Below are 11,922 nucleotides of genomic sequence, written 5' to 3'. Positions count from 1 at the left end.
CGTGATGTTCAGAGGGAGGGCTTCTCCAGGGTTGGTTAATTCAGGGACCCAACCACATCATCAAGAATTCAAATGTTTTCAATATTTATGTTCTGCAACTCTTAGGCTTTTGGCTTTTATCCCCATGTCATCATTCCCCCCTGGGGAGACAGCTGGTCCATGTGCCCCTGCTGGAGGCAGTAATATCTAGAGAAGAAGAGGACCAACTTTTGTGGTATCTCCTTGTTAAGAGGAAGAGAATATTTCCCAGGAGCCCCCTGCCCTTTCACATCCCATCGGCCAGAAGGGGGTCACAGACCCAACCCTAAAATATTTCTTAACCAGGAGGAGATGACCATAATAACCAATTAAGAAGAAACACCATGCAGAAGAGAATTGCTACTTGAGTAGACAGGGGTTCTGTAATGAAAAAGGAAGGGAGCAATGAATGCTGAGTTGGTAACCAACAGCTTCTGGTTGAGGATACAGATATGTATAACCAGATGTTCAAGATGACTGTTCCTTCTTCCTTAGAACTCTGAATAAAGCTGAGCAGCTAACACCCACACATGCTATGGCGAGATGCTGGACGTGCCTATACAGCCTTTTGACCCCTCAGCAGGCCTCGCCTTATCATTCAGCCACTTCTAGACTATTTACTTGTTGTGTACTTATCTGTGTCTGGCTTCGTTTGGTGAGCATGTTTTTAGATGGATTCATTACTGCAAGTATCTTTTTATCACTGAGCAAAATTCCAAAGTCTGTTTACCCAGTCATCTGGGAAGATTATACCCCTTCAGCATTTACAGCTGAGAGTGAGCAAGTATATCAGCTCCTTTCTAGACAGCAGGGTTTGGCTGCTGGAGCTCCGGAGCCAGGGGCTCTGAGGTGCTCCTACTGCAGAGAGATGACCCCCGAGCCAAGAATGTGCTGAGAGAAGATGACAGTGTGCCAGTGAGCACCCCCTGCTGCTTCCACTGGTGGAGGGGGCCCAGACTCAAGTAGGATTATCCTGGGGGCTCTAGGGGATTCCCTAATAAGGCAGGTTTCCCTCCCCTTATAACTTGTCCCCAGGGCTCCTGTTGTTCTTGAACTTTGCATCAGAAGCAAGAATTCAAGTTATACCACGGGCAGCTGCTAAGATATTTTTCTCCTCCTACTTGACAGAGTTTTGGAAAACAGAACGCAGAGGGAGACAGGGAGGTTCCCCTTCTGTCTGAGCCCAACAGGGTGCATTATTAGCAAACTCTTGGCCTTGAAGTTAGGAGTCAAGCCCAGTATATCTAAGTCAATTCCAATTTTCTGTTGGAATTATGGTAATCCTAGACCTCAGCTCATCCAGGACTATGAGCTAAACATTTAATTCCTCAGTATATTTAACTCATGTGGTTATGAGTCACTGTTAATACGTTCAACAGATATGCTGGTTTCCAAGCTGCATATCCAAAGTAAGGGTTTTAATTGTTTTCCTTAGTGATTTGCTCATGTCTGCATACCAGCAGTCAGGCTTGACTGACCAAAGCCATCTTGAAATATTTAACTTAGAATTCAGTATAGGACTAAAACTTGTTAAACATTTCTAAGATTTCCACCCAGAGATACAGATCCTTCATCAAAGTTAAGCTCCAAACCAAGTTACAGTAGGAGGTAAAACCAACTATGTATTTTATACATTAATATCATCTATGGAATGAATGATATTTTACATGTCATGTAGACATTTTTATGCATGTAAAACACAAGCATACTGTGTCTTTTACAAAACTGAAAAAAAAGGAAATATTTATCTGGTGAGCAATAATTTTGAAAATTCTAGAGTAATATTGATAACAACAAAATGCACGAAGCCGCTTATCTTCATATGGATGTATATATCTTGAGCTGCAATATACCTTCACTTATCTGAAGTGTGAAATAAAACAAGTAATGAAAGTTTGCACAAAAGGCTGTTCTTTCTTACCACTTTGAGCATGCCCCATGGTCCCCAATTTTGGAGGTGTATGGTAGCATATGCTCATTTTGAAGTCAAACAATATTGAAATGTATAAATCTGAAAGTACAAGGTTTCCTTGTTATTAACCTTCACCATGATCTCACTCCCTAAAAGAACTATTGTCTATAGCTTAGTGCATGTCTCTGGTCATCAAATATATACATGAGATAGTGTTTGAATACAAGTTAAATAGGATTATTGTATACATGTGTAATATTGTGACTTATAATAAAAAATCTCTATTTGGTCTTGGTCCCCATTTTGGCACAGAGTTTCTAAAACTTTTGGAATTTCTGCAGTGATAAGAATTAAGAGAGGGGGACAGAGGATCCCAGGCAGGCTCTGTGATGACAGGAGACAGTCAGATGCATGGCTCAACCTCAAGAACTGTGGGATCACGACCTGGGCTGAAGTCAGACTCTCAACTAACTGAGCCACCCAGGTGCCCCATAATAAGAGTTTTAAATTTGTCTTGATATTCATAACAAATCCCTTTCAACCACACCCAAGTTTATGTTAATGAGATGACTTTTGTTTTTGTTGTTGTTTTTGTTTGTTTTTTTCAATATATGAAATTTATTGTCAAATTGATTTCCATACAACACCCAGTGCTCATCCCAAAAGGTGCCCTCCTCAATACCCATCGCCCACCCTCCCCTCCCTCCCACCCCCCATCAACCTTCAGTTTGTTCTCAGTTTTTAAGAGTCTCTTATGCTTTGGCTCTCTCTCCCACTCTAACCTCTTTTTTTTCTTTTTTTTCCTTCCCCTCCCCCATGGGTTTCTGTTAAGTTTCTCAGGATCCACATAAGAGTGAAAACATATGGTATCTGTCTTTCTCTGTATGGCTTATTTCACTTAGCATCACACTCTCCAGTTCCATCCACGTTGCTACAAAGGGCCATATTTCATTCTTTCTCATTGCCACGTAGTACTCCATTGTGTATATAAACCACAATTTCTTTATCCATTCATCAGTTGATGGACATTTAAGCTCTTTCCATAATTTGGCTATTGTTGAGAGTGCTGCTATAAACATTGGGGTACAAGTGCCCCTATGCATCAGTACTCCTGTATCCCTTGGGTAAATTCCTAGCAGTGCTATTGCTGGGTCATAGGGTAGGTCTATTTTTAATTTTTTGAGGAACCTCCACACTGTTTTCCAGAGTGGCTGCACCAGTTTGCATTCCCACCAACAGTGCAAGAGGGTTCCTGTTTCTCCACATCCTCTCCAGCATCTATAGTCTCCTGATTTCTTCATTTTGGCCACTCTGACTGGTGTGAAGTGATAGCTGAGTGTGGTTTTGATTTGTATTTCCCTGATGAGGAGCGACGTTGAGCATCTTTTCATGTGCCTGTTGGCCATCCGGATGTCTTCTTTAGAGAAGTGTCTATTCATGTTTTCTGTCCATTTCTTCACTGGGTTATTTGTTTTTCGGGTGTGGAGTTTGGTGAGCTCTTTATAGATTTTGGATACTAGCCCTTTGTCCGATATGTCATTTGCAAATATCTTTTCCCATTCCGTTGGTTGCCTTTTATTTTTGTTGATTATTTCCTTTGCTGTGCAGAAGCTTTTTATCTTCATAAGGTCCCAGTAGTTCATTTTTGCTTTTAATTCCCTTGCCTTTGGGGATGTGTCGAGTCAGAAATTGCTACGGCTGAGGTCAGAGAGGTCTTTTCCTGCTTTCTCCTCTAGTGTTTTGATGGTTTCCTGTCTCACATTCAGGTCCTTTATCCATTTTGAGTTTATTTTTGTGAATGGTGTGAGAAAGTGGTCTAGTTTCAATCTTCTGCATGTTGCTGTCCAGTTCTCCCAGCACCATTTGTTAAAGAGACTGTTTTCCATTGGATGTTCTTTCCTGCTTTGTCAAAGATGAGTTGGCCATACTTTTGTGGGTCTAGTTCTGGGGTTTCTATTCTATTCCATTGGTCTCTGTGTCTGTTTTTGTGCCAATACCATGCTGTCTTGAGGATGACAGCTTTGTAGTAGAGGCTAAAGTCTGCGATTGTGATGCCTCCTGCTTTGGTCTTCTTCAAAATTACTTTGGCTATTCGGTGCCTTTTGTGGTTCCATATGAATTTTAGGATTGCTTGTTCTAGCTTTGAGAAGAATGCTGGTGCAATTTTGATTGGGATTGCATTGAATGTGTAGATAGCTTTGGGTAGTATTGACATTTTGACAATATTTATTCTTCCAACCCATGAGCACGGAATGTTTTTCCATTTCTTTATATCTTCTTCAATTTCCTTCATAAGCTTTCTATAATTTTCAGCGTACAGATCTTTTACATCTTTGGTTAGGTTTATTCCTAGGTATTTGATGCTTCTTGTTGCAATTGTGAATGAGATCAGTTTCTTTATTTGTCTTTCAGTTGCTTCATTATTAGTGTATAAGAATGCAACTGATTTCTGTACATTGATTTTGTATCCTGCGACTTTGCTGAATTCATGTATCAGTTCTAGCAGACTTTTGGTGGAGTCTATCAGATTTTCCCTGTATAATATCATGTCATCTGCAAAAAGTGAAAGCTTGACTTCATCTTTGCCCATTTTGATGCCTTTGATTTCCTTTTGTTGTCTGATTGCTGATGCTAGTACTTCCAACACTATGTTAAACAACAGTGGTGAGAGTGGACATCCCTGTCGTGTTCCTGATCTCAGGGAAAAAGCTCTCAGTTTTTCCCCATTGAGGATGATGTTAGCTGTGGGCTTTTCATATATGGCTTTTATGATGTTTAAGTATGTTCCTTCTATCCCGACTTTCTCGAGGGTTTTTATTAAGAAAGTTTGCTGAATTTTGTCAAATGCCTTTTCTGCATCGATTGACAGGATCATATGGTTCTTTTCTTTTATTAATGTGATGGATCACGTTGATTGATTTGCGAATATTGAACCAGCCCTGCATCCCAGGAATGAATCCCACTTGATCATAGTGAATAATTCTTTTTATATGCTGTTGAATTCGATTTGCTAGTATCTTATTGAGAATTTTTGCATCCATATTCATCAGGGATATTGGCCTGTAGTTCTCTTTTTTTACTGGGTCTCTGTCTGGTTTGGGAATCAAAGTAATACTGGCTTCATAGAATGAGTCTGGAAGTTTTCCTTCCCTTTCTATTTTTTGGAATAGCTTGAGAAGGATAGGTATTATCTCTGCTTTAAACATCTGGTAGAACTCCCCTGGGAAGCCATCTGGTCCTGGACTCTTATTTGTTGGGAGATTTTTGATGACTGATTCAATTTCTTCACTGGTTATGGGTCTGTTCAAGCTTTCTATTTCCTCTTGATTGAGTTTTGGAAGCTTGTGGGTGTTTAGGAATTTGTCCATTTCTTCCATGTTGTCCAGTTTGTTGGCATATAATTTTTCATAGTATTCCCTGATAATTACTTGTATCTCTGAGGGATTGGTTGTAATCATTCCATTTTCATTCATGATTTTATCTATTTGGGTCATCTCCCTTTTCTTTTTGAGAAGCCTGGCTAGAGGTTTATCAATTTTGTTTATTTTTTCAAAAAACCAACTCTTGGTTTCATTGATCTGCTCTACAGTTCTTTAGATTCTATATTGTTTATTTCTGCTCTGATCTTTATTATTTCTCTTCTTCTGCTGGGTTTATGCTGTCTTTGCTGTTCTGCTTCTATTTCCTTTAGGTGTGCTGTTAGATTTTGTATTTGGGATTTTTCTGGTTTCTTGAGATAGGCCTGGATTGCAATGTATTTTCCTCTCAGGACTGCCTTCGCTGCATCCCAAAGCGTTTGGATTGTTGTATTTTCATTTTCGTTTGTTTCCATATATTTTTTAATTTCTTCTCTAATTGCCTGGTTGACCCATTCATTCTTTAGTAGGGTGTTCTTTAACCTCCATGCTTTTGGAGGTTTTCCAGACTTTTTCCTGTGGTTGATTTCAAGCTTCATAGCATTGTGGTCTGAAAGTATGCATGGTATGATTTCAATTCTTGTACACTTATGAAGGGCTGTTTTGTGACCCAGTATGTGATCTATCTTGGAGAATGTTCCATGTGCACTCGAGAAGAAAGTATATTCTGTTGCTTTGGGATGCAGAGTCCTAAATATATCTGTCAAGTCCATCTGATCCAATGTATCCTTCAGGGCCCTTGTGTCTTTATTGACCATGTGTCTAGATGATCTATCCATTTCTGTAAGTGGAGTGGTAAAGTCCCCTACAATTACCACATTCTTGTCAATAAGGTTGCTTATGTTTGTGAGTAATTGTTTTATATATTTGGGGGCTCCCGTATTCGGCACATAGACATTTATAATTGTTAGCTCTTCCTGATGGATAGACCCTGTGATTATTATATAATGCCCTTCTTCATCTCTTGTTACAGCCTTTAATTTAAAGTCTAGTTTGTCTGATATAAGCATGGCTACTCCAGCTTTCTTTTGACTTCCAGTGGCATGATAAATAGTTCTCCATCCCCTCACTTTCAATCTGAAGGTGTCCTCAGGTCTAAAATGAGTCTCTTGTAGACAGCAAATAGATGAGTCTTGTTTTTTTATCCATTCTGATACCCTGTCTTTTAGTTGGCACATTTAGTCCATTTACATTCAGTGTTATTATAGAAAGATATGGGTTTAGAGTCATTGTGATGTCCGTAGGTTTCACGCTTGTAGCGATGTCTCTGGTACTTTGTCTCACAGGATCCCCCTTAGGATCTCTTGTAGGGCTGGTTTAGTGGTGATGAATTCCTTTAGTTTTTGTTTGTTTGGGAAGACCTTTATCTCTCCTTCTATTCTAAATGACAGACTTGCTGGATAAAGGATTCTCGGCTGCATAATTTTTTCTGTTCATCACATTGAAGATCTCGTGGCATTCCTTTCTGGCCTGCCAAGTTTCAGAAGAGAGATCGGTCACGAGTCTTATAGGTCTCCCTTTATATGTTAGAGCATGTTTATCCCTAGCTGCTTTCAGAATTTTCTCTTTATCCTTGTATTTTGCCAGTTTCACTATGATATGTCGTGCAGAAGATCGATTCAAGTTACGTCTGAAGGGAGTTCTCTGTGCCTCTTAGATTTCAATGCCTTTTTCCTTCCCCAGATCAAGGAAGTTCTCAGCTATTATTTCTTCAAGTACACCTTCAGCACCTTTCCCTCCCTCTTCCTCCTCTGGAATACCAATTATGCGTACATTATTTCTCTTTAGTGCATCACTTAGTTCTCTAATTTTCCCCTCATACTTCTGGAGTTTTTTCTCTCTTTTTCTCAGCTTCTTCTTTTTCCATAATTTTATCCTCTAGTTCATCTATTCTCTCCTCTGCCTCTTCAATCTGAGCCGTGGTTGTCTCCATTTTATTTTGCAGCTCATTAATAGCATTTTTAAGCTCCTCCTGGCTGTTCCTTAGTCCCTTGATCTCTGTAGCAATAGATTCTCTGCTGTCCTTTATACTGTTTTCAAGCCCAGTGATTAATTATATGACTATTATTCTAAATTCACTTTGTTATATTGTTTAAATCGTTTTTGATCAGTTCATTAGCTGTTGTTATTTCCTGGAGATTCTTTTGAGGGGAATTCTTCCATTTCATCATTTTGGATAGAACTGCAGGGCACTTCCCCTGTGCTGTCTTGAATAACTTGTGTTGGTGGGCGGGGCCGCAGTCAGACCTGATGTCTGCCCCAGTCCACAGTCAGACTGGTGTGTGCCTTCTCTTCCCCTCTCCTAGGGGCGGGATTCACTGTGGGGTGGCATGGCCCATCTGGGCTACTTGCACACTGCCAGGCTCGTGGTGCTGGGGATCTGGCGTATTAGCTGGGGTGGATCGGCAAGGTGCACAGGGGCAGGAGGGGCAGGCTCAGCTGGCTTTTCCTTCAGAGGTCCGCTTCGGGAGGGGCTCTGTGGCACCTGGAGGGAGTCAGACCCGCCGGAGGGATGGATCCGCAGAAGCACAGTGTTGGGTGTTTGCGAGGTGCAAGCAAGTTCCCTGGCAGGAACTGGTTCCCTTTGAGATTTTGGCTGGGGGATGGGCGAGGGAGATGGCGCTGGCGAGCGCCTTTGTTCCCCGCCAAGCTGCGCTCTGTCGTCGGGAGCTCAACAATTCTCCCTCCCGTAGGAGATGACTTTTGGAAAGCTCCTAAAGATGGATACTGGTTGCCAGGGAAGAGACCACGTGATTAGAGGGTTGGACCTTTCAGTCCTACCCCCTGCCCTCCAAGGAGAGAAGAGGGTCTGGAGGTTGAATTGGTCACCAACGGCCAGTGATTTAATCAAGCATGCTTATGTAATTAAGCCTCAATAAAAACCCCAAAAGGTGGGGTCTGGACAGCTTCCCGGTTGGTGAACTCATGGAGGTGCCGAGTGTCCCTCAGAGAGCGTGGAAGCTTTATGCCCATTTCCCCCAAGCCTTGCCCTATGTACCTCTTCATCTGGCAGTTCATCCGTATCCTTTATACTACTCTTGGTCATGGACTGGTAAACACAGGGAAGTGTTTCTGAGTTCTGTAAGTGGTTCTAGCAAATTAATTGAAACTATGGAGGTAGTTGTGGAAACCTCCAACTGTAGCAGTGGGTCGGAAGCCCAGGTGACAAGCATCTGAGGTGGGGGCAGTCTTCTAGGACTGAACCCTTACAGTGGGATCTCTAGGCAGGTGGTGTCAGAACTGTGTGAAATGCTGGATGGTGTTGAAAAAACACACAAACAGTGGAACACATCATATTACAACCTGCTTTTTTCACTAATGATACTTCCTGGACATCTTTCCCTCTGAACATTTATAGTCCCTCATTATGCTTTATAATATCTTCATAGCATTCTAATGAATGGAATAAATTTTATAACTAGTTGCAGATTTATAGAGACTTAAGTTTCAGTTTGAAATGATGCTTCAATTAATATCATTGAAAAATAGGTTCAATGCTAATTCCTATCTGAATTTATCTTATTTGAATATTGAGTTCCTTGCTCATTGTCTGACCACCCCAGGAATATAAGCTCTGTGAATGCCTTGTCCCTTGTTCCCAATTATATCCTTAGCACCTGGGACAGTACCTGACAGATAATATCAGTTGTTATCAGGCACTAGGTGCAAGCTTAACATGGGAGCATATTGATATTTCTAGATCCTTTCCATAATCCGAGGACAACCCAGAAATAAGGTGGCCACTTCTGGCCATCTCCCTACCTAGTCACCTGGCTTAGCCAGTAACAACTCCTTCCTGCCTACGCAGTGCCCTTGTGGAGATTCTGTTTCTCTAAAACCTTGAAAAATTCACAGTTTGAAAATTAGGAACCCATTCAGATCTCAGAAATTCCACTGCCAAGAGGCTCCTTTCCTCTTGGCAACTTATCTGACTGTATGAGGTCGGTGGGGAGCCAGAACACATTCGATCACTCATATCCCTTGACCCCTTTGCTCTTGGTAGGATCCGATAGCTAATTTACCACCCATCTGTATATCTTCTTTGGTGAGGTGTCTGTTAAGGTTTTTTGCCCATTTTTTAGCTTGGGTTGTCTGTCTTTTTGTTGTTGAGTTTTAAGAGCTCTTTGTAGATTTTGGATAACAATCCTTTATCAGAAGTATTTTTGCAAATATTGTTTTCCAGACTGTGGCTTGTTTTTTAATACTCTTGATAGTGTTTTTCACAGAACAGAAGGTTTTAATTTTAATGAAGTCCAGCTCATCAATTGTTTCTTTCATGGATCGTGCCTTTGGTGTTGTATCTAAAAAGTCATCACCAAACCCACGGTCATCCAGGTTTTCTCCAATGTTAAAACTCCTAGGAGTTTTGTAGTTTTGTGTTTTATATTTAGGTCTAGGATCCATTTTGAGTTACTTTTTGTGAAGGGTCTAAGGTCTTGTGTAGACTCTTTTTTTTTTTTTGCATGTAAATGTCCAGTTGTTCCAGCATTTGTTGGAGTGAGTTTTTTCAATCTTTATTCTTTCCCAACCAACTGTGATTAAAACCACAGAACTGAGAAGAAAGTATAATCTATCCTTTTCCATTTGATTTATCAATAGATTTACCACAAACCTCTATGGCTTCTTTGGGTTGTTCCTCATTGAGTTTCACCTCCCCTAAGTTTTGAGACTGTATGCCAATTTTTGTGTTTGAGGGTCCTGAATAAATGATACCTTGTTTAAAAGCAATTAAGAAGTTGACAAGAGTCAGGCAGGTGAAAACAACAACCCTACTTTTGTTCATGTTAAGCTTGCACCTAGTGCCTTATTATGAGTCAAATGGGCTTGCTTGGGCTCCTGGCCTTCTAACCCTACTGAGTTTAGACCTTAAAACAGACCACCTAAGGGAAAACAGCTTACACCTACTACCCTCCCAAACACGCACATTTGATATTGATTTTAAAACCTAGAATGCTGGGGCACCCAGGTTACTTAGTCGGTTGAGCAACCAACTCTTGGTTTCAGCTCAGGTCATGATCTCATGGTTCGTGGGTTCAGGCCCCACATCAGGCTTTGTGCTGACAGTGGGGAGCCTGCTTGGGATTCTCTCTCTCCTTCACTCTCTGCCCCTCCCCCATTCACTCTCACTCTCAAATAAATTTAAAAAATATTTAAAAATTAAAATAAAACCTAGAATGTTAAGCACACCTTTAGTTTGCCTTAGTAGAAGGTCCTTAGAACCAGAAAATGTCCCTGTTTCCAAATGCAGAGCAATATGGAATAGGCATCTCAGTAAAATGTGAAAATAAGTTTAAGGTTGTATTGTTGTCATGGGCCCTTGTTCTTTATACGAGACACATGATTTTAACTTGTTCTATCTCGAGTTCCACCCCATGAGGACCTTGCCTGCAGCCTGAAGTACAAACAGCTGACTTTATCAGCCTGCATCCCACAGGAAATGATGGCAGGGAGTGGCGGGGGACGGCAACACATACTTCAACTCATAAGAGGAACACAATTCAATATGGACACCAGCTTCTTGTTCTGCAGAAACCATATAACTGCCCAAAATGTAGAAATAAAATAGCTCTCGGGAGTCACCGAGTTCAGGATCTATAGTGTGTATGTAATCTTGTCAAAATACAGCTCACATGTTCTTCTTGGCTGTATTCTAGAAGTGAGTGGTAGATTCGGTAGCGAGAAAGGAATCGCTCGGAAAGTTCCCGTCGTCTCCCAGGATACAGCTGGGCCTTATCTTTGGCTGATGCCCTCTTGATTAAAAATAACAAATCTCTGGCTTAAGTGTCACGTGGGTAGGAACGTTAGTTTTGCTCTGGGCAAACACATTAAGAGGAAAAGTTGACTCGTGCTCTGGAGAGAAAGGACTAGGGCACTTTCTAAACTCAAGACCTAATCTTTTAGTAGTTTAGGCAGCAGGCAGGTACAGACAAGAGACGTATTCCCTTCACAGATCAGCCTAAGTTTGGAACTACCCAGCTAGGAAGGAGCTGCTGATCAAAACTGGGTTGTTCCACCGACTACCTCATCGTGGCTTCAAGAACGGAGCCAATTACAAACAGCCAACATCCCTCTCCCGTCCCTCAGTCCAGAACTCAGGAGGAGCCTGGGCCAACTGCCTTGCTCTCAGGGGCGTGGGTGAACACGCCGGGGCGTCTCTAGAGAAGGACAAGGTCTACTTTCTGCTGAAAGCCGCCAACGCCCCGACTACCCCTGACCGTCAGACCTCAGACTCTTGCAATCACTTTTGAAGTTGGTGAGTACAGAAGCAAACTGTAGTGATGAATTATCCACCGCCGGGGGCACTTGAAATGGTAGCGGTCTATTTGGGCTGGGGGAGGCGGAGGAGTGGTGGGTGGCAAGAATTTGCTGTGGTGGTTATTCTGCTGACTTCGGCCTTCCTTTTTGCCCCCCAATATCACATCTGGGGGGTGGGTAGTCTTCTGGCCTCTTCCATCTCCCAGTGCTGGGATCAAGTAAGCAGGCCGAGGCTTTATTCGTGGGGGTAGAGTAGAGCCTGGGGAAGGGACTCAGGCCAAAAAGTAGGCACACAGGTTCTCAAAACACACGGGGGACTGC

The sequence above is a fragment of the Panthera onca genome, chromosome F2, assembly GCF_046562875.1.
Source record: "Panthera onca isolate mPanOnc1 chromosome F2, mPanOnc1 haplotype 2, whole genome shotgun sequence".
Lineage (NCBI taxonomy): Eukaryota > Metazoa > Chordata > Mammalia > Carnivora > Felidae > Panthera > Panthera onca.
This window is presented reverse-complemented; position numbering follows the sequence as displayed.